A 27,067-nucleotide genomic window follows, 5' to 3' on the forward strand; every position below is an offset into this window, starting at 1 on the left:
ACAACGCTCAAGAAGCTTGAAACCATCCAGGACAAAACAGCCTGTGTGACTGGCACCACACCCACAGGCACCCACTCCCTCTACCACTGATACTCAGTAGCAGCAGTGTGTACTGTCTACAAGATGCACTGCAGAAATTCACCAAATATCCTCAGACAGCACCTTCCAAACCCATGACCACTTCCATCTAGAAGGACAAGAGTAGCAGATAGATGGGAACACTGCTACATGCAAGTTCCCCTCCAAGCCACTCACCGTCCCGACTTGGAAATATATCGTCGTTCCTGGGTCAAATTCCCAGAATTTTCTCTCTAAGGGCTTTGTGGGTTTACCTAAAGCACATGGTCTGCAGCAGTTCAAGAAGGCAGCTCACCACCACCATCACAAGGGGCAACTAGGGATGGGCACGAAAAGCTGGCCCAGACAGCGATGCCTACGCCTCATGGAAGAATTTTTAAAAATGGAGAGGCTATACTGACCAGAAGAGATTCAACACGTTGGGGCCGTACTGCAGAAAAATAAAGACTGAAGGGTGAGCTGATGGTGATCTTCAAGACTCTGAAATGACTTGATCATATAGAGTTGGACAAAATGTCTCCGTTTGCAATGGAGCCTAAAACTAGTGCCCATTAATGCATGACTGTCACTCAAATCTAATACGTAATTAAAGAGAAAGCTTGTGACTCAGAGCAGTTAGAATGTGAAACAAGCAATAGTTGAGCTAAGCAGAGATTCACTTCAGGGCAGCCAGATAAAAACATGACGGACAAAAGAGTAGAAGGATATATTGATTGGGTGATATGAAGAGGGGTCAGAGGCTTATGTTCATGTGCAACATACACTAACATGGACCTATTGACTTGAATGGCCTGTGTTTATGCTGCAAATTTTATTTAAATCCATAGGTACAAAGAACAAAGAAAATTACAGCACAGGAACAGGTCCTTTGGCCCTCCAAGCCTGCGCCGATCGAGATCCTCTGTCTAACCTGTCATCTATTTTCTAACGGTCTGTGTCCATTTGCTCCCTGCCCATCCATGTACCTGTCCAAATATATCTTAAAAGACGCTAACGTGTCTGCGTCTACCACCTCCGCTGGCAACGCGTTCCAGGCACCCACCACCCTCTGTATAAAGAACTTTCCATGCATATCTCTCTTAAACTTTCCTCCTCTCGCTTTGAACTCATGACCCCTAGTAATTGAGTCCCCCACTCTGGGAAAAAGCTTCTTGCTATCCATCCTGTCTATACCCCTCATGATTTTGTAGACCTCAATCAGGTCCCCCATCAATCTCTGTCTTTCTAATGAAAATAATCATAATTTACTCAATCTCTCTTCATAGCTAGCACCCTCTATACCAGGCAACACCCTGGTGAACCTCCTCTGCACCCTCTCCAAAGCATCCACATCCTTTTGGTAATGTGGCGACCAGAACTGTACATAGAACTCCAAATGTGGCTGAACCAAAGTCCTATACAACTGCAACATGACCTGCCAACTCTTGTACTCAATACCCTGTCCAATGAAGGAAATCATGCCATTTGCCTTCTTGACCACCCTATTGACCTGCGTTGTCACCTTCAGGGAACAATGGACCTGAACACCCAGATCTCTCTGTTCATCAATTTTCCCTAGGACTTTTCCATTTACTGTATAGTTCGCCCTTGAATTTGATCTTCCAAAATGCATCACCTCGCATTTGCCCGGATTGAACTCCATCTGCCATTTATCTGCCCAACTCTCCTGTCTATCTATATTCTGCTGTAATCTCTGACAGTCCCCTTCACTATCTGCTACTCCACCAATCTTAGTGTCATCTGCAAACTTGCTGATCAGTCCACCTACACCTTCCTCCAAATCATTTACATATATCACAAACAACAGTGGTCCCAGCACAGATCCCTGTGGAACACCACTGGTTACAGGTCTCCAATTTGAGAAACTCCCTTGTACTACTACCCTCTGTCTCCTGTTGCCCAGCCAGATTTTTATCCATCTAGCTAGCACATCCTGGACCCCATGTGACTTCACTTTCTCCATCAGCCTGCCATGGGGAGCCTTATCAAACGCCTTACTGAAGTCCATCTATATGACATCTACAGCCTTTCCCTCATCAATCAATTTTGTCACATTCTCAAAGAATTCTATTAAGTTGGTAAGACATGACCTTCCCTGCACAAAACCATGTTGCCTATCACTGATAAGCCCATTTTCTTCCAAATGGGAATAGATTCCCTACCACTGACGTCAGGCTCACCAGTCGATAATTACCTGGATTATCCTTCCTGCCCTTTTTAAACAAGGGGACAACATTAGTAATTCTCCAGTCCTCCGGGACCTCACCTGTGTCTAAGGATGCTGTAAAGATATCTGTTAGGGCCCCGGCTATTTCCTCTCTCGCTTCCCTCATTAACCTGGGATAGATCCCATCCGGACCTGGGGACTTGTCCACCTTAATGTCTTTTCAGATGCCCAACACTTCCTCTTTCCTTATGTCAACCTGACCTAGAGTAAGCAAACATCTATCCCTAACCTCAACACCTGTTATGTCCCTCTCCTTGGTGAATACCGATGCAAAGTACTCGTTAAGAATGTCACCCATTTTCTCTGACTCAGCACATAACTTTCCTTCTTTGTCCTTAAGTGGGCCAATCCTTTCTCTAGTTACCCTCTTGCTCTTTATATCTGAATAAAAGGCTTTGGGATTTTCCTTAACCATGTTTGCCAGCAATATCTCATGTCCTCTCTTAGCCCTCTTAATCCCTTTTTTCAGATTTGCTCTACATTCCCGATATTCTTGCAAAGCTTCGTCTGTCTTCAGTTGCCTATACCTCTGAACACCCAGATCTCTCTAGCCCTATTGCTCTCCAGTACAGGGAATTAGATATAGAAGATAAGGAATTACTCAATGCCTCACTTACACAACTCCCTGTCCTTATTGGGTTTCACAGAACTTGGCCACATGTACACAAGTTCAAAGGGAAGTGTATTAATTTTCCAGAAAATGTAACACATTGTATCTACACAAATGACAGTCCTCAAAGTGCAAAATTATTTGACTCGGCAGCCCAGGTAACAAGGGTTAAAGTCTGAACACATAGAGTCATAGGGATGTACAGCATGGGCACAGACCCTCCATTCCAACTCGTCCATGCTGACCAGATATCTTAGATAAATCTAATCCCATTTGCCAGCATTTGGCCCATATTCCTCTAAAAGTTTCCTATTCATATACCCATCCAAATACTTTTAAATGTTGAAATTGTACCAGCTGCCACCACTTCCTCTGGCAGCTCATTCCATACACACACCACCCTCTACATGAAAAAGTTGCCCTTTAGGTCCCTTTTAAATCTTTCCCTTTTCACCTTAAACCCATGCTCCCTGATTCTGGACTCCCCCTCCCCAGGACAAAGACCTTGTCTACTTACCCAATCTATGCCCCTCATGATTCGATATCCCTTTCCAAGGTCTTTCTTGCAGCCTATTCAGCCTCTCACTGTGGCTCAAACCCTCCAACCCTGGCAACTTGCTCGTAAATCTTTTCTGAACCTTTTCAAGTTTAACAACATCTTTCCAAAGCAGGGAGACCACAATTGCACACAGTATTCCAATAGTGGTCTAACTAATGTCCCATACAGCTGCAACATGACCTTCTAACTCCTACACTCACTGCACTGACCAATAAAGGCAAGCATACCAAATACCTTCTTCATTATCGTATCTACCTGTGACTCCACTTTCAAGGAACAATGAACCTGCACTCCAAGGTCTCTTTGTTCAGCAACACTCCCCAGGATCTTATCATTAAGTGTATAAGTCCAGCTCTAATTTGCCTTTCTAAAATGTAGCACCTCATATTTGTCTAAATTAAACTCCATCTGCAACACCTTAGCCCATCTGATCAAGATCCCATTGTACTCTGAGGTAGCCTTCTTCATTGTCCATTACACCTTCAATTTCACTGTCATCTGCAAACTTACTAACCATACCTCCTATATTCACATCCAGATCATTTATATAAATGATGAAAAACAGTGGACCCAGAACCGATCCTTGTGGCACTCCACTGGTCACAGGCCTCCAGACTGAAAAGCAACCCTCCACCACCACCCTCTCCTACCTTCCAGCCAGTTCTGTATCCACAGTTAGTTCTCCCTGTATTCCATGTGCTCTAATCTTGCTAACCAGTCTACCATGAAGAACCTTGTCAAACACTTTACTGTTTCCATATACATCATATCCACCGCTCTGCCTTCATAAATCCTCCTTCAAATATCTCAATCAAGTTAGTGAGGCATGACTTCCCATGCACAAAGCCATGTTCACTATCCCTACTGATGAATGAAACTTCCTGTGTGAGCCATATCAAAAGATGGTGGCTAATGCCTAGAGCAGTCAGTATGGGGGTATGGAAGCTTGAGTTGCAAGGATTATTTGTTAGTTGGCAGCTTTCTGTAATGAGTCATGAAGAGTTTTATTCCTGGTTACAGATAGATTACAGGGAAAGAGTGAGGCAATCAAAATCCTAAGACTTACCATTAACCAGAAACTGAACTGAACTATGACTAATCATCAAGTTGAGTCACCATAGTCTTACCAGGCCATAGGGTAGCTCTCTCAGTAGTGAGAGAGGGAGCTGACTGGTGGTGATTTAACCTGAGGGCCAGTACACCTCAGGTGAGGGGCAAGAATGAGAAGGAGAGTCCTTCAAGGTAACCTCAGCTGGTAGGGCTTTACCCTACTTCACAAACTATCCAACGCCCATGACCAACCAGATGAACACAGTGGCTATAATAGCAGATCAGAGAGGGGAAATTTTTCAGTGGGTAACTAACTTCCTGACTCCCCAAAGTCTAAAAGGCACAGTCAGGAGTGTGAGTCAATACATTGTGGAGCTGGAGGAGCACAGCAGACCAGGCAGCACTAGAGGAGCAGGAAAGTCAATGTTTGGGCCTGGACCCTTCATCAGGACTCTTCAGGAGCAGCATCTGCAGTTGTTGGTATCTCCTACAGCCAGGGGTGTGATGGAATACTCCCCACTTGCCTGGATGAGTGCAACCCCATCAGCTACGCAAGAAGCAGCCGCTTGATTGGCATCACATCCACAAACTTCCACTCTCTCATCCTCTGATGCTCAGTAGCGTCAGTGTGTACCATCTACACGATGCACTGCAGAAATTCATCAAAGATTTTGGATAGCACCACCCAAACCCAGGACCACTTCCATGCAGAAGAACAGGTGCAGCAGATACATGGGAACACTACCTTCTGCAAATCCCCTGCAAGCCACTCACGAGTTATATATCATGGATTCTTCAGTGCTTCTGGGTCAAAATTCTGAAACTCCCTCCTTATCAGCACTGTACCTATACCACACAAAAAACAGAGGTTCGGGAAGGCAGCTCACCACCTCCTTTTCCTGGGCAATTAGGAATTGGGCAATAAATGCTGGCCAAGCCAGTGACACCCACATCCTAAGAAGGAATAATTTCTTTTAAGAGGCAACCTAGAGAAAAATAAATCAGAAACTGACATCGATGGGTAAATTGTTGGAGGGAATCCCGAACGACAGGATTAACATGTATTTGGAAAGGTGAGGACTGATTAGGAATAGTCAACATGACTTTGTGTATGGGAAATTGTGTCTCACTAACTTAATTGGGTTTCTTGAAGAAGTGACAAAGAAGATTGATCAGGGCAGAGTGGTGGATGTGATCTAGGTAGGGGATGGTTGTCCAAAACTAGAGGGGGAAAATTTAAAAGCGCCCCAAGGGACAACCTTTCCATACAGAGTGTGATGTATGTATGGAATGAGCTGCCAAAGGAAGTGTTGGAGGTGAATGCAATTACATTTAAAAGGCATCTGGATGGGTACTTAATTAGGAAAGGATTAGAAGGATATGGGTCAAATGCTGGCAAATGGGACTAGATTAATTTAGGATATCTGGTCAGCATGGATGAGTAGGACTGAAGGGTCTGTGTCTGTTCTGTAAATTTTGACCTGAGTAACATCACTGGTAAGCACTGTAAAGCAGTATTTCAATTTTATATAACCTTCATGTGGACAATATAAAATTAATCCTTAAATCTGTGTTTGAGATGTAGTGATTGTGCCCTCTGTTTGATTCCTTGCACACTGGGACACCTATAATAGGACAATTTAGAATATATGTAGGATTAAGAGTTGGTTTAATCTAATAGAATGAGGGTTTTTCTTTCATTTAACTACTAAATGACTTGTGGATTTATTCTGCAGAGAGGGAGCTGACTGGTGAAATCTCTGCTAAGATATGGGTTAGCTGCTGTGCTGTTCAGCTTGTGCTGAAGTGCTCGATCTGAGTTGCAGGATGTGGGATGATGACCTGTTTTTGTTACCACTTTGTGAAACATGATAGCTAACAGAGTCTCGAACGGAAATGGGACGGTGAGCTCAGATTGATGAGTGATGTGATGAGCAGATTGCACATTTATCAGTTTTAGGAACTATTTCTGAGAGTCTTTTTCACACTAAAACTTGCCTTGCCATAATGAGTCAGCAAGGACAGTGAGAGTGAGTGTGGCTTGTACCTCCAACTTTCCTCCTAATTTTGGAGAGAGTTGGGATTGGAACAATTGATGAAGATTTTTTCTCTCTACTCAGAGAGGAAATGGGTTCATATCATTAATGTTGACTGATTAATGACTTTGCATACTTCAAAGACTTGATCAAATGCAATAAAAATTTCAAACAAAAATGTGGTTGCTAGATTTCACTAGTTTATAATAGAACAGGACAGCAATTTGTTGTCATGTGTATTCTTACAAGAATAAACAGTGGAAAGTTTTATAAGTTGCCATGCCATGACACCTGTATTAATGACATCAGTCAGAGAGAAGAAGGAAAGAAAGCATAAATTAAGGGAAAGTTCATCTCAGATCAGTTTGGGGAAATCCAGTTAAAACGATGAATGCTCAAACCCCAGGAGGTTGCTTCCAAAGAGGACCTCCATGCCAGCACAAGGCCGCCAAAGTGAGACTGCCCATCTGGGATAAGGTAGTCACCGCACCGGGCTGAAGCCACCATGCCAGGATGAGACTGCCTGCCAGGCTGCTGGAATGCCCAGAATGAAACCTCCGTGCCAGAATGAAAGTGCCAAATGTGGAGACTGCCATGGCAAGCTGAGACCACCCCTCCAGAACAAGACGGCCACATTGGGCTAAAGGTCTTCTTGGCGCTGGGTCCAGGCTGGGAGAAGGCAAGGTGAGAAATGGAAACATTAACAAATCACAACTGTGTCCAGACCCCCTACCTATTTCCTTGTATCTTGGAGGGGTGGGACATTATGCGAAGGCCTTCTCCCTGTTACCCTTTACCAAGTGGTTGTCTCACATTTCCAGTGCCCGGTCACCAAATGCCCTTGTCGTGTCTTTCATTATTCCTGGCACCTGCCACGATTTGCGAATCCAGGAGGATATGGAATGTCAGTAATGTTAGTCTTCGGTGGTTGTAAAATTTCTATATTTGTGAACCCAACAACGCTTGGCATCTTTTTGTTTGAATTAGATCTGTAATATTGGCTTTTCTGGCCGATCTCCTCAATCTCTTCTCTTGGTTCTTTGAATGTTAATGTTGACTCACTGGTCTGTCATCTTGTTTAATTTCAATGTATGTCAATGAACAGTAATGTCTAAATGGGGCTCCATTGGCTGTCTGCAAGATATTTATCTCAGGCCTAATTTAGTTCTGCCTCTTTAGCTCAGTGTATATGTTTTTAGAGTGTTTTGTGTTTAACCTGGGACCACAGTTGTTTGCTTACTATTCTGCATCCTTAGCAGCAGTGAATATTGCAGATCTCTTTGTGTTCTCAACGAACAGTGCGATGAAATCTCTTTATGCCCATTCTTTTTGACTGTGAGCCAGAGAACAGACAGATCCAATTGTTGTTAGGTATGATGCGGTGGAACCAATTGTAGGTTGCTTATTGATATATCACTCACGACAGGTCATAGCAACAGAACTACGCCAAGTCTGTGTATTTGGGAACCCAATGAGAAGTCAGTAGCAGTTGGATTGTGCAGTTGAGAGAAATCCTAGGCCAAAGAGAAGCAATCTTCATGCAGAAATAAGCAGTTGAGCTGCACTTCTGAAGAGCTGAAGTTGTACCCATGAATAAGCCTTCGACTGTAGTTTTCAGCGTGGAGAGCATGAACCCTGTACAGGAACGTGATTTATTAGATAAGGAGCAGGCACTGAAACAGTACACAATGGAGAAGTTCATGAGGGGGAGTTTCATGGCTGATTTGTCAGAAATGAAGAATTGCATCCTTTTGTGAAATTTAGTGAGTTTTGATGACCTAATCAATAATATCTCGGGGCAGTAACTGAGAAATCCACGTGATCCATCATCATCATGTTTGTTTTTGATGTGTGTGCAAAAGCGTTTGATCACAGCCTATTACCCACATGAACCACAAATGAATTCTGGGTGATAGAAATCGGTAACGTAGATTATATTACTGTTTTAACGTGCACAGTCTTGTTGTTTATTGAAAACCATGAAATCTTAACTAATCCCTGGATTGATGTCTGGTTTAAAAACTAAATGGGTGTTCCTCCTAAACCATTTTAAAATAATCTGGTCTAGGATCATACCAATGGAGTTTTCTTCAGTTTGCTTTGTCAGTAGGCTAAAAGAAAGCAGCGAGACAGCACATCATGTGTTCCATTTAGGCCAGCTCTTTCCCTTGATAAAACCATTGTGGATCACAAAGGCTTTGAAATCAGTTGGTGGAAGTCAAAAATTGTTAGTCCATACTTTACTACTGTAAATTATCTTTCTGATTTTCTGCAGTTTGGATTGTGGACTAAATGAGAAAGGGACTTGTTTAAAACCAGAAGATTGTGGAAAGGATTGGTGCACTTTTTAAAGCAAGTTACCCAGCAATTTGTTCAATCAGTAGTGGAAACCTGGTTACAGACGAACTGGAGCTAGGATGTTGTGTACTATTGGTGACTTGGCCAGAAAAAAGTAGCTGACTGATCTGTAAACTAGTGACCATTTATTGTTGACAATGACTTCCCATCTGCCAACAATCATGCGATTGGCTCCTAGGTGGTAGAACTGCTTGGAGGTTAGAATGTTTTGGAGGTGTTCACTTGACGAAGGAGCAGCGCTCCCAAAGCTTGTGATTTCAGAAAAAACTGTTGGACTATAACCTGGTGTCGTGTGATTTCTGGCTTTGGTCTGGAGAAGTCATCAGATCTCCATGAGGGCAGGAGCTGTCCCTTTTCTCTGCCATAAAGCCTGAAGAAAGCAAGTTTATTTTCCCTGCATCAATTGCTGGGAGCGATAGCTCTTGACTAGTAGGCCAAAGACTTTACAAGTGTGAACTAGCCATCCTGTGCATCCTGCAAACAGGTGAAAGTACCTGGAGAAGGAAGATTGAGAGGCAGAGTTCGGACCAGCAAAAGAACCATCTCAGGAAACAGCATGGACAGGGACCACTGAACTGCCTGTCCAGTCTTTCCTACAGCCCACTGGGGAGTTCTGGAACTTCCAAAAACAAAACTAACTTTTGTGATGTCTCCAGAAACAGTGGGGCTTGATTTCCAAATTGCTACTCCAGTGAGCCATAACAAAGCTCGGGGACTTGTCGAGGATAGATTTGAAACACAATTGGTGAGAATTTGTGTGTGAGATTGGTAAGTATCGCAGGGGAAGGAACACCCCAGGTTCTATACTACATTCAAGACATGACAGTAGAAACAGGTAAGGGTTTCCTGCAGGTCACACGGCAGACCCTGGCAGTTTTAGGAGAATGCAAAGCCTGGGTTGGTTGTATTGATGGGTAAACTGGAGGGAGCATTATCTTACAGAGTTTGGACAGAGATAAATGAAACATTCACATAGGTTTATAGGAAATACAAGAGATGCCAGGTACTCTGGCTAGTGAAACATCAAAATCAGGTGATAGTTACAGTTAAAGAGCTTGGACATAAGGAGAGAATGAAGAAACTAGAGATGGCAGAAAAAGAAAATGGAAATGAAATTAGAAAGACATGAAGTGGAATTGAAAGGACGGAAGTGGGAAAGTTAAGATTAGAACTGTGTGAGAGAGACAGAAAATGAGAGAATATGAGTACCAGCTTAAAATGACACAGTAGAAAGAAAATGTGTTTTGCAGTCCCAGCTGTGGAGTCCTAACTGATGTCCAGTAAGCAAGTATTTAAGTTTGCACAAGCCCTACCAAACATTGAGAAAAAAGAACGTCATGGAAAATGAATTGGGCAAAAGGGAACTAGACATTGGTCCTCCAGAGCACGGTTGATCCCACCTGATCCCAGCAATTTTGTGGAGTTGTTCGGGAGTTTCACACTGAGTCATTTTCTACGCTTTCTGGGGATGATGAGGGACGTGAACATTCAGGAAACCGTGACAATGTGTCTGATAGCTCCCTGGATAATGGGCAGATACCTGTGAGAAATGTTGATTACTGTCACGATTGGGCTGCACATAGTGGGTGTGAATTGCCTTCCTGTTCAGGAATCTGGCTGAATGATGCCATGGAGATCCGAGCACCAGGTGTGCGGTCGGTGGTCCCTCGTACCTGAGGGAGCCCAGCAATGGTTTGGGCGCCTTGGCTATCTGAGTCAATGGTGATCCAGGCAAACGATTGTGTTCCTGTAAGGATCCTCTGAATTTGTGGCCTGCTGATTGGGAGACGTGTGTACTTCACAGTGTTGTCCTTCAGATAAAGGCAGCAGAACGGAGGTTTGGGTTTGGGGGTGGGTGGGGGGGGGGGGGGGCGGGGGGGAGTGCAGGAGATGATGGTGGCAGTCAGCATCTTTACAACACAAAGAGTTCAACAAGTAAAAGTCATTCTCCCAAAGCAGATTGGCAGGGAATTTTTTGCTAATATTGAATAAGCTTCATTGAATTGAAGACATTGGTGAGGCTACATTTGGAGTACTGCATGCAGTTCTGGTCACCCTATTATATAAAGGATATTATTAAACTAGAAAGAGTGCAGTAAAGATTTACGAGGATTCCAACAAGACTGTGAGGTTTGAGTTATACAGCACGGTTGGATAGGCTGGGTCTTCTTCCCTGGAGTGTAGGAAACTGAGGTGTGACCTTACAAAGTTCTATAAAATCACAAGAAGCATAGATAATGTAAAGATCCAACAGTTGTTCCCCATGGTAGAGGAGTCTAAAATTAGAGGGCAGAAGTTTAAGATGAGAGGAGAGAGATACAAAAGAGGCCAGAGGGGCAGGTTTTCTCACACTGAGGGTGCTGGGTGTCTGCAATGGGCTGCCGGAAGTAGTGGCGGAGGCGAGTGCAATTTTGACATTTAAGAAACATTTAGTACATGGAAGCGATAGATATGGAGGGATATGGGCCAAACACAGGCCGATGGATCTTGTTTAACTGTGAAAATTGAGTGGCAGGGGCAAGTTGAGCTGAATCGTCTGTTTCCATGCTGTAAACCTCGATGACTCTAAATGGTTAAGTGGATTTGGGGGAAATAATACTAGAGTTAAAGCAACATTTACTGTCATGCTGCATTGACCTGCGGGAGTCTGCTGTAGATTGGCAGTGATCAGGTCTGTACCTGCATTTCTCAAGGGGATCTTTCCAACCCAGTCCATTATTGGCATGTAGAAGCTGATATGTCAGCACAACAGCAGACAGACAGCCTATTCATTCTCACACACAACTTAATGACGTATGGAGTCAAAGGACTTTGAGCTTTTAGCACAGTATTCTATTCCAATTGTCTCCCTGATCCAATAAGCACTTAATCACACAGAGTAAGAAGGTTCAGTTTCGCCAGGCGTGTAATGAGGTCAATATTTTTAACTGCCTGCACTTTCTGTAATTTTCACTTTGAAATGATTTACCCTCAGGCCTGGCATGGAAATAAATACTCCAGAGTTTTACAATAGAATTGTAGTTTAACACAGCACTGTATAGATGCACACCTAAGTGTGAAACATGACGTACAAAGACTGTTTGTTTGAATTTGTTTGTAGTTTCTGTAATTTTCATTTATAAAACATTTGTAATATTATTTTGCAAATTTAATGAATAAAGTATGTTTTTGGGGAAGAAAATAATGAGTGCAATAGTAAGGACCTAATCCTGATCACAACCAATGATCTCTGTTGCACACTGTACATACTGAGTGCAGACATGGTGAGGCATTGCCTACCCTTAACCCCTACCATATTCACATTTTTAGAAATGAGTTGATATTCATTGTCTGCACTCAGACATGAGTGCTACTCACATGGTTTAACACTTAGTCGCTATCCCAAGATACATTCTGAACCACCTGTGGTAACTTTAAGCGCAGTAGGTCAGATGCAAATTACTGCAGGTCCTGGAAATCTGAAATAAAAACAGACATTACCGCGTAGTCTCATAAGGCCAGGCAGCAGAGAAATGGAGTTAAATGGGCAGAATCTCCGAGTCCACCAGGGGCTTTCAGAAGCGAGAAGCAGAAGTTCTCTTTGCTGACAGCCGGTTAAAGTTTGGGATCAAGTTTTCAGAACTTTCAAGTGAGTTGCCAGTGGTTGGGAACTTCCTTTTAATTTATTAGCATGTCATAGATACTCATTAAGGCTCTATATCTGAAATTACATTCACAGACAATAAGTCTGTCAAGTATAGCAACCACACCAGCAATTGTGACTGCGACAAGGATGTGTGGCTTAACTCAAATGAGGGCTCAACCCCAAATATCCAGATGAAGATGGCGGAGAGAGAAAGGAGCAGTAAGGAATGGAACCGAAACAGGATGGAAAGATTTTGGGGAATGGAGGGAGGAAAGTGGGATGCAGAGGGGAGAATCGCAGGAACAGGGGACAGCAAAAGGTTGGCAGGTGAATTGAATAAGGGGCAGAGTTAGGCTAAAGCTGGGCATGGGGATACGGATGGGAGTGGGATCAGGGAGCAGAACATGAACATCAGAGGAGATGGCGAAAGAACAGGAAGATTGAAGAAGGACGGAGGGGAGACCAGAGAAAAAGGGATATTTTTATACAGTGATAGGCCAGGGAAGGTAGAAGGTGAAAGAATCAAATGAATAAGAACATTCTCTTAAATCATCTTACTGAAAATGGGCTCACAGAGAGTGCACAATACAAATGGGAGGAGGCTATTAATCCATTAATGCATTCATCCTGAGAACCACTCAATGTTCTGGGGTCCCTGGTTCGAATCCCTCCACGGCAGTTGGTGGAATTTGAATTCAATAAAAATATTAATAAACATCTGGAATTAAGAGTCTTATGATGGCCATGACACCATTGTCAATGGTTAGGAAAAACCCATCTGGTTCACTAATGTCCTTTAGGGAAAGAAACTGCCATCCTTACCTGGTCTGGCATATATGTGACTCCAGAACCTACGGCAACATGGTTAACTCTTCGCTGCCCTCTCAGTAATTAAGAATGTGCAATGAACGCGAGCCTAGCCAGTGATGTCCTCATCCCATGAATGAATAAAAAAAAAGCTGAGATGTGTCTGTACATATTCCAGCGCAGCACAAATACCATTTTCTGAAGAAGGGTCACGACCCAAAACGTCAAGCTTTCTTGCTCCTCTGCAGCTTGGCCTGCTGTGTTCAACCAGCTTCACACTGTGTTATCTCAGATTCTCCGGCATCGGCAGTTCCTACTATCTCCACAGCACAAACACCTCCAGCTGGAAGGTGGAAAATACTACTGTGAGAGCACTCAGTTCAGGGCTTGGTACTGAAGCAAAGTACTTGTTGCAGAATTAACGTGAATAAGCTCTGACAACATCGAACACCAACAGACAACCAAGTCCTATAGGTTGCCTGAGATCCACCAAAATTAGTGATCATGGTGGGGGTTATTCCATCTGCAACTGTTCACGAGCATTCACAGACTGTATCAGGAAGTTCACCACATTGCTGACGTGAAGGAAGAGGAGGAGAGGAGCAATTCCCAGTGCCAACGGAACAAGAGGGGAACCAAGGTCTTCAGTGCCATTGAGTGGTGTACTGACTGAAGATGAACTGACAGCCCCCAATTCCCTGCAGGTGAGTGAAAGGCAGTGCTGGAACCTCCTGCAGGCAGGTCTGTAACCATGTGGGTGTAGGAGGTGGCACTGTGTCTGCAGTGAAAACCAGAGCAACAATAAACCTCCTCACCACCAGCTCATATTGAACCTCAACCAGGACTGGCATCTCCCAACCTGCAGCACACAAGTGCATTGGAGAGATCTCTATTCCATGTTTGAGGAAAGACGGATGATTTGTCCAATTTATCACAGAGAGCCAAGGCGTCAGATTTTCAGCCGTTGCTGGGTTCTCTGAGGTACAAGAGGCCATCAACTGCTCACATGGTGCTCGGATCTCCTTGGCATCATCCAGCCAAGTTATTAAAGCTCACTCAGTGCCAGCCATTCAGAACAAAGAAACCCATTTGTTTTCATCATGTCCACAAACATCTACTCCCTCCACCACTGACACTCAGTGGCAGTAGAGTGTACCAGCTACAAAATGCATTGCAGAAATTCACCAAAAACCTTTTATAGCACCTACCAAACCCACGACCACTTCCATCTAGAAGGACAAAGGCAGCAGATTTATGGGAACACCAGCCCCCTGCAAGCTCCCCTCAAAGCCACTCCCATCCTGACTTGGAAATATAGCACCTGTCCTTCACCATTGCTGGGTCAAAATCTCGGAATTCCCTCCCTCATGGCATTGTGGGTCAAACTACAGCAGGTCGACTGCAGCGGTTCAAGGGGGCAGCTCACCACCACCTTCTCAAGGGGCAACTAGGGATGGGCAAGAAATGCTGGATAGCCGGTGATGCCCACAATTCATCACTAATTGTTTCGAAAAGCAGAAAGTTAGTGATGAAGAAAACAAACTAAGCAGAATTTAAATCTGTGTATCTGAGATACCTGTGAGGTGCTCCTCCTGAAGGTGTCTTTTGTGGCTATAGCCTTATGCTGTGCATGCCTTTGGTGAACTGCTGTCAAGATGTGCACGTTCTCCTAGTTGTGTTCTCCTAGATGAAAAGAAGGTGTGAGAGCTGTTGAATGTTGTAATTCCTCTTAAGTTTTAATGGTAAGCCCTGGCAGATGTGAGAGGCTGTGCCACCACAGCATGTTAGTAACTGCTATACAGTGTCTGGCATTGATTTCACATGAAGCTCTGGTGGAGATTTCTGTTCACAACCTCCTGTGTGACAGACATAGAGTCACACAACTCAGAAAAATATCCTTCAGTGCAACTTGTCTATGCCAACTAGATATCTGAAATTAATCTAGTTCCATTTGCCAGCCCATATCCCTCTAAATCTTTCCTATCCATATACCCATCCAAATGCCTTTTAAATGATGTAATTGTACTAGCCACCACCACTTCCTCTGGCAGCTCTATCCACACAATGTGGACTTCACCAGCTTCAAAATCTCCCCTTCCCCCACCGCACCCCAAAACCAGCCCAGTTCGTCCCCTCCCCCCACTGCACCACACAACCAGCCCAGCTCTTCCCCTCCCCCCACTGCATCCCAAAACCAGCCCAGCCTGTCTCTGCCTCCCTAACCTGTTCTTCCTCTCACCCATCCCTTCCTCCCACCCCAAGCCGCACCTCCATCTCCTACCTACTAACCTCACCCCACCTCCTTGACCTGTCCGTCTTCCTTGGACTGACCTATCCCCTCCCTACCTCCCCACCTATACTCTCCTCTCCACCTATCTTCTTTTCTCTCCATCTTCGGTCCGCATCCCCCTCTCCCTCCCTTTTGCAGAACCCTCTCCCCATCCCCCTCTCTGATGAAGGGTCTAGGCTCGAAATGTCAGCTTTTGTGCTCCTGAGATGCTGCTTGGCCTGCTGTGTTCATCCAGCTTCACACTTTGTTATCTTCTATCCACACACATGGCACTCTGTGTGAAGATCTGCCCCTATTTAATTGTTTCCCCTGTCATCTTAAACCTATGCACTCTAGCTTTGGACTCCCCCACCCTAGGAAATAGACCTGGGCTATTCATCATATCCTTTCCCCCTCATGATTTTATAAATTTCTATCCTCTGCATCGTCCCAACCTACCAGTGCTAACTCACACTCACAGCAGCATGAAGCATTGAGGGGGCAGTGGTACATAACCTGGCAGAGAACAGCAGATCATTCATTCTCATGGGGCACTGGAGGTGGGTCCTCTCGTGCCACCCACAGGCCGTGACCTCCGCAGCCACCTCTGCCCGGGCTGCCTTCCTCGCCAGGATGGCCACTTCTGGCTATCCGCAGGGAAAAAGAGTTTCTCTTCCCTCGTGGTCAGTCTTTAAGAAAACCTTGAGGGAAGTGTCACTATTGAGTGGTGCTGCTGTTTACCCGGGGTGGGGGCCTGTGTCAACGGCAGGGCTGTCTGGCCTGGGGATGATGTGCACAGGGTGAGTGATACTCCCGGACTACAAACAGTGAGTGCTGTCTGGGAGCCTTTTCAACATGGTGCCTCAAAGTTGCAGCTCAGAAGGTCCCAACAGGGGACAGATCTTTCTGCCCACCTGCAAGTAATGTGGCTTTTTAGCATCTTGTGAATATTCATTGAGCTGAGAAGAAGGTAACCACATGTGGAGAGGACTATGAAGGCTTCAGTGACACACCTTGTCAGCAAGTCACCCCACTCAATCCACTCAGCCCAAGAGTTCTTCAATTCCATCAAGGATATAAAAATAGATGATGACAAAACCATGGTATCATTTGACGTTACTGCCATATTCACATCAATAGACACACCACTAGCAAGAGAAACAGTGGCAACACTACTAAAGCAAGAACAAGACCCTAGTGACACCATCTCCACAGACAACATGCTGAGGTTAGTGGCCCTATGCCTCACTACCCACCTCACTTTTAATGGCCAAATATATGGACAGATCAACAGGACACCAATGGGATCACCTATCTCCGGGCTATTAGCTGAAGTGGTGATGCAGGAGCTTGAAAACATGGTCCTTCTGCTAATCCAAGCAAAACTATGGATATGCTATATGGATGACACCGTCACTACTAAACGGACCAAACTAGAGGAGACACACAAACTAATAAACAACACCCTCACCGAGATCAGATTCACCAGGGAAGTGAAAAAGAACAAACAGTTCCCATTCCTGGGCGTCATGGTGGAACTCGGGGCCAATGGGGAATTCCTAACAAAGACATACAGGAAAATCACACACACTGACCAAGTACTGAATTACAACAGCAACCACCCTAACAGACACAAACAAAGTTGCATGAGAACATTACTTAAACAGGCAACAACCCACAGCAACAGTACACAAGAAGACTACCTCTTCCAAGTATTTAAAGACAATGGGTACCTGAAAAACTTGGTCAGAAGATGCCTATTACACAAATGACACCAGGAAGATACAACACGCCCCGACACACTCGTCATGCTACCTTACATCAGGAACACATCTGAACTGACCACAAAACTCCTACGACCACTGGGCATCAGAATAGCACACACACCCACATCAAGCCTACACCAACCACTCACCTGAACCTAAGACCCACTACCCACTATGGACAGGACCAATGTCATATACAAGTTTCCTTGCAAAGACTGAAACAAACATAACACTGGACAAACAGGAAGGAAATTAGCCACAAGAGTACACTAACATCAACTGGCAACAAAAGACATGACCAATACTCGCTCATCTCCGTCCACATGGAAAAGGAAAACCACCAATTCAATTGGAACAACACCAGGATCTTGGGACAGGCAAAGCAGAGACAAGCACGGGAATCCCAAGAGGCTTGGTTCTCCCCTAAGAAAGCCATCATTAACACATAGAGCTATGCACTCCATCACAAAGGAAAACTAGAAGTGAGGTAATCCAGCTCAACGGACACCAGAGTTTAAATAACAGGCAGGAAAACACAACAGGGCTTCCTCAGAGGCTACACTGATGATGTGACCCAGCAGGGTGATGAAATGTCTGCGGAACAATGAACCAGCTTGGCAAGCCAACCAGCCATAACATCCATAACCTGAGCTACAAATCTACTCTGAAACCTTCTTTCACCAGTGCTGGAGCAGAGGTATCTGGGGATGGCCTGGACATCTGAGTCAGACAGCTGCTGTTTGAAGGTTAGGACTTTGGAATGGAGAAGCTTGCAGAGGCAGAGTTATACATACATGGAAGGTACATAATGAGATAAAGTACACCCCAAGCTATTTGCCTCTGCTTTTGTAGGTAACAAGGCCAAGCAGGCAGCTTGTCCACATAATCAGCTTAAAATTTGATGTTTACAATGAAATGGAGACCAACATTTGGAGGAGGTGGGTGAACAGCAAGGATTTAGACTCATTTAATAAAAAGTGAAATCTTATGATGGGAAGCCATTAGAATTCCTACTCTGGAAGATCAAGTAGACAAATGATCGGGGTTCTCCTTCCCAAAGTATTTTGAGGAATGGATTATATAGTGTACTGTGCATGCAAAGACTTTCACTCAGCATAACTGTAATTGATAAGACAGTATGAATGACATTTTGAACATATTCTGTCTGCAGGATTGACTAACGGTCTGCTTATATATCCCTGCAAATATTCAGCTGGCAAGCACTGAACTTAACAGCAGGGTTTCACTCCAGTCACACAGCCTGTGGAGCAAACTAGAACAAGGAACTGATCAAACGACACTGGGGCTACTCTGTTTCAAAGCTGGCCTGAGCCCTGTGGAGAAATGAGGAGAACAGTCTGGTGCTATACAGCTTGCTGTTAATCTATAGAATACCTTTTATTGTCATGTGTACTTAAGTACAAGAGGACAGTAAAATGTTTTACAATGTTGCCTCTTATGTGCCATCTTAAGCACAAGTACCGAGCTACAAATCTTACATACAAAAAGAGAAATAAAAAGAAAAGTAGTTGCATTTTGTTACATTGTTTAAAGAATAAGTTAGAATTACAACGTAGTAAAAGGGTTGACGTCAGAGTCAGATACTGTCAATACAGTCAGATAAAAAAAATTCAAATAAACATTACACTGCAGCAGCTCAGCGCATGGGCTTCCACCCATGCCAGGCCTCACTTCAACAAAGTCCCTACTCCGCTCAGTACTGGTTGTCAGCTGCACCAAGATAAGTTCCAGATTGCTTCCCCCGTGCCAGCCCCTGCTCCAGGTCTGCTCCCCCGTGCTGGCCTCCACCCGGGACAGCTTCCCCTATGCCAGCCCCTGCTCTGGGACTGCTCCCCCGTGCCGGCCTCCACCCGGGACTGCTTCCCTCGTGCCAGCTCCCGCCCAGGACTGCTTCCTCTGCGCCAGCCCCTGTTCCGGGACTGCCCCCTGTGCCAGCCCCTGCTCCAGGACTGCTCCCCTGTGCCGGTCCCTGCTCTGGGACTGCTCCCTCGTGCCAGCCCCTGCTCCAGGACTGCCCCCTCCGTGCCAGCCCCTGCTCCAGGACTGCTCCCCCATGCCAGCCCCTGTTCCAGGACTGCTCCCCCGTGCTGGTCCCTGCTCCGGGACTGCCCCCACCGTGCCAGCCCCAGTTCCAGGACTGCTCCCCTGTGCCGGTCCCTGCTCTGGGACTGCTCCCCCGTGCCAGCCCCTGCTCTGGGACTGCTCCCCCGTGTCGGTCCCTGCTCCGGGACTGTCCCCCCCATGCCAGCCCCAGTTCCAGGGCTGCTCCTCTGTGCTGGTCCCTGCTCTGGGACTGCTCCCCCGTGCCAGCCCCTGCTCCAGGACTGCTCCCTCGTGCAGGTCCCTGCTCCGGGACTGCCCACTCTGTGCCAGCCCCTGCACCAGGACTGCTCCCCCATGCCAGCCCCAGTTCCAGGACTGCTACCCTGTGCCGGTCCCTGCTCCGGGACTCTCCCCTGCATGCCAGCCCCAGTTCCAGGACTGCTCCTCCATGCCAGCCCCTGCTCCAGGACTGCTCCACCATGCCGGTCCCTGCTCCGGGACTGCCCCCTCTGTGCCAGCCCCTGCTCCAGGACTGCTCCCCCATGCCAGTCCCAGTTCCAGGACTGCTCCCCTGTGCCGGTCCCTGCTCTGGGGCTGCTCCCCCGTGACAGCACCTGCTCCAGGACTGCTCCCCTGTGCCGGTCCCTGCTCTGGGACTGCTCCCCCGTGCCAGCCCCTGCTCCGGGACTGCTCCCCCGTGCTCGTCCCTGCTCTGGGACTGCTCCCCTGTGCCAGCCCCTGTTCCAGGACTGCTCCCCCGTGCCGGTCCCTGCTCCGGGACTGCTCCCCTGTGCCGGTCCCTGCTCTGGGACTGCTCCCTCGTGCCAGCCCCTGCTCCAGGACTGCCCCCTCCGTGCCAGCCCCTGCTCCAGGACTGCTCCCCCGTGCCAGCCCCTGTTCCAGGACTGCTCCCCCGTGCCGGTTCCTGCTCTGGGACTGCTCTCTCGTGCCAGCCCCTGCTCCAGGACTGCCCCCTCCGTGCCAGCCCCTGCTCCAGGACTGCTCCCCCGTGCCAGCCCCTGTTCCAGGACTGCTCCCCCGTGCCGGTCCCTGCTCCGGGACTGCCCCCCCATGCCAGCCCCAGTTCCAGGGCAGCTCCTCTGTGCCGGTCCCTGCTCTGGGACTGCTCGCCCGTGCCAGCCCCTGCTCCGCGACTGCTCCCCCGTGCCGGTTCCTGCTCCGGGACTGCCCCCCACCCGTGCCAGCCCCTGTTCCAGGACGGCACCCCCATGCTAGCCCCTGTTCCAGGACTGCTCCCCCATGCCAGCCCCTGCTCCAGGACTGCTCCCCCATGCCAGCCCCTGCTCCAGGACTGCTCCCCCGTGCCGATCCCTGCTCCGGGACTGCCCCCCCATGCCAGCCCCAGTTCCAGGGCAGCTCCTCTGTGCCGGTCCCTGCTCTGGGACTGCTCGCCCGTGCCAGCCCCTGCTCCGCGACTGCTCCCCCGTGCTGGTCCCTGCTCCGGGACTGCCCCCCACCCGTGCCAGCCCCTGTTCCAGGACGGCACACCCGTGCCAGCCCCTGTTCCAGGACTGCTCCCCATGCCAGCCCCTGCTCCAGGACTGCTCCCCGGGCCAGCCCCTGTTCCAGGACTGCTCCGCCGTGCCGGTCCCTGCTCCGGGACTGCCCCCCACCCGTGCCAGCCCCTGTTCCAGGACGGCACACCCGTGCCAGCCCCTGTTCCAGGACTGCTCCCCATGCCAGCCCCTGCTCCAGGACTGCTCCCCGGGCCAGCCCCTGTTCCAGGACTGCTCCGCCGTGCCGGTCCCTGCTCCGGGACTGCCCCCCGCATGTCAGCCCCAGTTCCAGGACTGCTGCCCTGTGCTGGTTCCTGCTCTGGGACTGCTCCCCCGTGCCAGCCCCTGCTCCAGGACTGCTCCCTCATGCCGGTCCGTGCTCCGGGACTGCCCCCTCTGTGCCAGCCCCGCTCCCCCATGCCAGCCCCAGTTCCAGGACTGCTCCCCCATGCCAGCCCCAGTTCCAGGACTGCTCCCCCGTGCCGGTCCCTGCTCCGGGACTGCCCGCCGCATGCCAGCCCCAGTTCCAGGACTGCTGCCCTGTGCTGGTTCCTGCTCTGGGACTGCTCCCCCGTGCCAGCCCCTGCTCCGGGACTGCCCCCTCTGTGCCAGCCCCTGCTCCAGGACTGCTCCCCCATGCCAGCCCCAGTTCCAGGACTGCTCCCCCATGCCAGCCCCAGTTCCAGGACTGCTCCCCCGTGCCGGTCCCTGCTCCGGGACTCTCCTCTGCATGCCAGCCCTAGTTCCAGGACTGCTCCCCTGTGCCGGTCCCTGCTCTGGGGCTGCTCCTCCGTGACAGCACCTGCTCCAGGACTGCTCCCCTGTGCCGGTCCCTGCTCTGGGACTGCTCCCCCGTGCCAGCCCCTGCTCCAGCACTGCTCCCCCATGCCGGTCCCTGCTCCGGGACTGCTCCCTCTGTGCCAGCCCCTGCTCTGGGACTGCTCCCCTGTGCCTTAAGGTGCCCGAATCTTTTCCTAGTTATTCTCCCTAACATACTGGTAGAATCTCTTTGGATTCTCTTTAATCTTATCTGCCAAAAATTCAAAGATATCTTTTTAAACTTATTACAGATTTGTCGTAGATTTTTGGAGCCATGTCATTGATGAAGGAGAAATCAGAGAATCTAGAATTGAGAGAACTGGTTGTATTGCTTTTCCGTTTTGAGGTATACAAGATGCATCAGTCCAGTACACTCCATTTGCAAGTTTTGTTGTTCTTAGCTCTGTTGAATCATTTTGTTTTAAAGCACTCTATCAAGTAATTTCTCAGCCCTCATTTTTCTGAAGAATAATATTCACCTGTGAGCAGATAATTAAAGTGATACAAGCCCTTAAATAATAGTGGATGATATTCTCCACATACAGCATTTACCTGAAGAGGTAAAGTGGAGTCGATTGATGTACAATTGAGTATGAAGGTGAATCTAAGTTCGGGGCTGAATAATAGGATGTTATTGTGCAGTCTAGATTCCACCACTGTGTAATGGTGTGTGGGAGAAGGCCTGGTGGTTAACAAATTGGCATAAGTAATCCAGTTAACGCTCTCGGTCACAGGTTTAAAGCCAATGTGACAACTGGAAATTACATCCAAGAAATCTGGAAATAAATGCTATAATACAATTGATTGTCATAAGAAACCCATCTGATTCACAAGAAGATCAATATCCTTACCTGGTCTGGCCTACATTTATTTGCCTTCAGATCCACAGAAAAATGGTTAACTGCCCATTGAAATGGTTGAGCAAGTTGTATAGGTCCATCAAACTGCAATAGGAAAGTTCAAAAGGACTGAAACTAGTCAGGCCACCCAGCATCACCTACACTCCAGAAACAGCAATGGTCCTGTTAACCCTGCAAAGTCCTGGTCTGAAGGTTCATGGTAATGTTGCAAGAGTTATATCACACTTTAATCAAGCAATGAATTGATATTAGTCACATTCATGGAAACATGCCATGTCCCAGTTACCAGCATTACCATCCCAAAATATGGCAATGGCTTAGTGGTATTATCAATAGAGTGTTAATCCAGAGACCCAGATAATGTTCTGGGGACCCGGGTTCAAATCCCGCCACAGCACATGGTGGAATTTTAATTCAATAAATATCTGGAATTAAGAATCTAATGATGACCATGAATCCATTGTCAATTGTCAGGAAAAACCCATCTGGTTCACTAATGTCCTTTAGGGAAGGAAACTGCCATCCTTACTTGGTCTGGCCAACATGTGACTCCAGACCCACGTAATGTGGTTGACTCTTAGCTGCCCTCTGGGCAATTAGGGACAGGCAAAAAATACTGCCTGGTCAGTGACACCCTCATTCTGTGAATGAATAATTAAATAAGACAGTTGTACCAGAGATGGTGGCACTTTGGTGGTCCAATGAAGAATGCAGGTGGACATACCATGACTAGCCCCAGGGGCATCAACTAGTGAAGCTACAAAACAGGACTACTTGTCCAACAACATAGGCAGCGAATGATAGACAGAGCTGACTGACCCTACAACTAACCTACAACTACAACTAACAGTTCAAATCTATATTCTGCAGACCTGCCACATCTTGGTGGATGGCAGACAATTGAGGAAGCTCCACAAATATCCTCATCTTCATTGGGACAGAATCCTAGAACTTTCTCCCTAACAGTACTGTGGGTGAATTTCCCACAGATACCATCCACTACAGTGGTTCAAGATGGCATGTACAGTTAGGAATGGGCAATGAATGTTGGTTCTTCCAGTGAAGTCCACATCCAATGAGAAAAAAAAATTGTGATCTGGGGCATCTACTGGGGACTAGGCGTGTAATGTCTGGTCAATATAATAATGTTGGACACTCCAATGTACCATGGCATCTGGAATCTATGATGGCATCAGCAGGTATCTGATGGGCGGTGATTCTGAACCACGGGATCTGGGCATGCGTAATGCAGGGAGAAGATCTCTCATCTTTTCCACAATAGAGCCATATAATCTACCATAAGCACCTGAGAAAGCAGTCGGGTCCCCAGTTTAGCACCCTATGTGTAGGATAGGAAGCAATGAACCAATTCAAACGGCTTCATTTGGCAAACCTGGACAGAATACAGAAGTTACTCAGTCCCCTCCTCAAGACGCAGTCCAAGTTCCTGATCCCATCCCAGCTTATGCAATGTTCTCTTATGGGTTTCTCGTTCACAACATTTGAGTTGTTCTGTTTGACTTCTTTTCATTCCTGATTGCCTCTTCATAGTGCAACACCTTTCATACTCTGGGGCTAAATTTCTGTCTTCAAACTTTGGTGGTTAAAGCACAAATTATCTGTCCATTCTGGAACTCAGCCTAATTTAACTCTATAAAGAATGTGTGATCAGTGTCACAAGCTTGGAATCAGTCCTGAGGATTATCATCTAGCCCGTATCCTCAGGACAGTTTCCAATGATTCATACATTAACTGTGCTGTCTGAATTGCTTTCACGTAGCTATTAAAGAAAGTGAGTAATAATCCTCAGGTGCCTGTCTGTCTGCTGATCTATTGCTTGAGAAAAACAGAAGATATGAAAACTCGCATCCCGAAGGCATCAGATGTTCTTCAAATTACATGTCATGACCCCTGCATTCCTGCTTTTTTAAAAGAAAGTTATGATTGGTGCACACATTGTTATTAGAGATGTTTTGACTTCTTTGGTAAATGAATGGCTCAGCTGCTCTGCACTTTCAAACATATGTGATTGATGGCATTCTTTAGGTGCAGATGGGTTTCTCAACGACAATCTTGCTGAGCTTTTGATGTGAGCTATTTTTCTCACTCCAATGAACTGCTGAAAAGAGGAAACACCCATACACCTGCACTACAACAAGCATCGGGCTCTCAGCTTGTGCAGCTCCTTTCAGCTGAAGGAAAAGCATGTGTGATCTGCTACTGGTGATCTTTTTAGTATCCCAGCTGGTGGAGATGTCCATTCAGTCTATCAGGCAGGCAGGCTGTGCTGTTCAGTTAATTGTAGCTGATATGTGGCTCTATTTCTGTTTTTGTCCCTTTTCCCTATCCACTACAGCCTTGAAAGTCCCAGTTCTCTGTCTCCCGCAATCCACACCTTTTTGTATGGGAGGGTGTTCTAGTTTGCAGATATCTTTTGTTTGAAAGTGTGCTTCTTGATTATCAATGGCCCCTTGTTTTTCACTCCACACTAGAGGAAGTCATTTCTCCATACCCACCCGTCCAATTTTAACATGTTGATTGGATTACCCTGTCAACATTCTTTGCATTATTGACCTGTTCTAAAATGTTAATCTGCTAAACTGCACAGATAAATAAAGCTGGAAGCTGCGTTGGGTGTGTCTTGGATCACAGGATGAGTAGTTAGTTCTTTTCTCACCATGTCTATAAGGCACCTCCAACTTTCATTGGGCTTTATTGGAACACTGCAGCAGGCCAGGGACAGATGTGAGCATGGAACTCACATGATGAACTGAAAGGCCAAGTGACCAGCTCTGGATCATGTTTGAGGGTCAACCTGAAAGGTCCTGCAAAGTAGTCAACCATGTTGCATTTGTTCTTCCTGATGTCAAGGAGACCATGTTGTGAGCAGTGAATACAAGAGACTACATTGAAAGAAGCACAGGTAAATCAATCCTTCACTTGGAAGGAGTATCTGGGGCCTTGGGACAGTGATGAACAATGAGGAACACTGCAGCCTTCTGGACTCCACAGTGTGAAATTGTTGAACTCAATGCTAACACTGTGCTCCATTTGGATTTTGACCTCACAGCCCCTCTCTCAAATGTCAGTCTATATCGGTGGTTTTGAACAAGAGTGCCGTGAAATTTTTGGGATGCCTCAATGCTTTACCTGAGCATCGAGGCCAGGCCCGTACTTTCGATTTCCTCCAGGACCACTGGCATGGCATGGTGGTTCAGTGGTTAGCACTGCTGCCTCACAGTGCCAGGGACCCAGGGTCAATTCCAGCCTTGGGTGGCTGCTTATATGGAGTTGGTACATTTTCCCTGTGTCTGTGTGGGCTTTCTCCCACAGCCAAAGAGGTGCAGGATGGATGGATTGGCCATGGTAAAATTGCCCACAGTGTCCAGGGATGTGTAGGTTAAATGGATTGGCTATGGGAAATGCAGGGTAATGGGGATGGGGAGGTGGGGCGGTTTGAGTCTGGATGGGATGCTCCTTACAGAGTCAGTGTGGACTTGTTGGGCTGAAGGTCCTGTTTCTACACTGTACGGATTATATTCTAGCACCTCAGGATTTGTTACTGAAGACAGTACCTGCTGACATGAGCAGCCCCAATCAACTGAGCAAGCCTCCAAAGCCTCAGAAGCATAGACTTTCAATACTATGCAGTCAGTAAGAAAAACTCCTGTGATGCTGCTGGGCCTGCTGTGTTCATCCAGCCTCACATTTTATTGTCTTGGATTCTCCATTGATTCTGTCAGGTCCCTTAAGAATCTGCTTTACTTCAGTAAGGTTGTATCAGAGATAATGGGAACTGCAGACGCTGGAGAATCCAAGATAACAAAGTGTGAAGCTGGATGAACACAGCAGGCCCAGCAGCATCTCAGGAGCACAAAAGCTGACGTTTCGGGCCTAGACCCTAAGGTCACCTCTTGCTTCTTCTAAACTCCACTTCGTACCTGGCTCAGGCCTTCTCTGGATTGTCTCCAACAACAATCAATCTTCAGATTCACGTTACAATCGAAACGTTTTGAAAACACAGCCAGATACAATGACTCACGGTGGTCTAAGATGTAGATTTGATTGTAGTAATAAATACCAGTTCCAGTGAGATACCGCCTTGCCCTGATTGACAGTAAAGCTGTCACCGCACCGCTATTGATCACGCGCCCATCGCGCAGGCGCTTGAAGCAATCCGATTGGTTCACGCCGCCGCTGCTTTGTGATTGGTCAGGCCGGGGGGTCGAGCCGTTATTTCGCGTCATTTTGAACAAAGAACTGGGTGGGAGCCAATAATATCGCGACTCATCAGCGCTGGCTGCCCATTGGCCGGTGTGCCTCGGGGTAGACCCGCCTTCCTGCGCCTGGTACCCAATAGGATGGTGGGACCTGGCATGCGCTGCGCGGATTGGCCATCGGGGAAGCGGGTAGGGTCCGCCT

The 27,067-nt window shown here is 47.1% G+C and overlaps 1 long non-coding RNA gene across 1 annotated transcript; it reads right to left on the reverse strand.

The window, feature by feature from the left end:
* Positions 1 to 6,780: 6,780 nt before the first annotated feature.
* LOC132210847 (uncharacterized) lies at positions 6,781 to 26,768 on the reverse strand. Its single transcript, XR_009447018.1, has 3 exons — positions 26,587 to 26,768; positions 12,276 to 12,376; positions 6,781 to 8,195 (listed from the first exon to the last, which is right to left on the reverse strand). It is a non-coding gene; the product is annotated as an uncharacterized LOC132210847 (long non-coding RNA).
* Positions 26,769 to 27,067: the final 299 nt, after the last annotated feature.

The sequence above is a fragment of the Stegostoma tigrinum genome, chromosome 21 (assembly GCF_030684315.1).
Source record: "Stegostoma tigrinum isolate sSteTig4 chromosome 21, sSteTig4.hap1, whole genome shotgun sequence".
In the NCBI taxonomy this organism is placed as follows: Eukaryota; Metazoa; Chordata; class Chondrichthyes; order Orectolobiformes; family Stegostomatidae; genus Stegostoma; species Stegostoma tigrinum.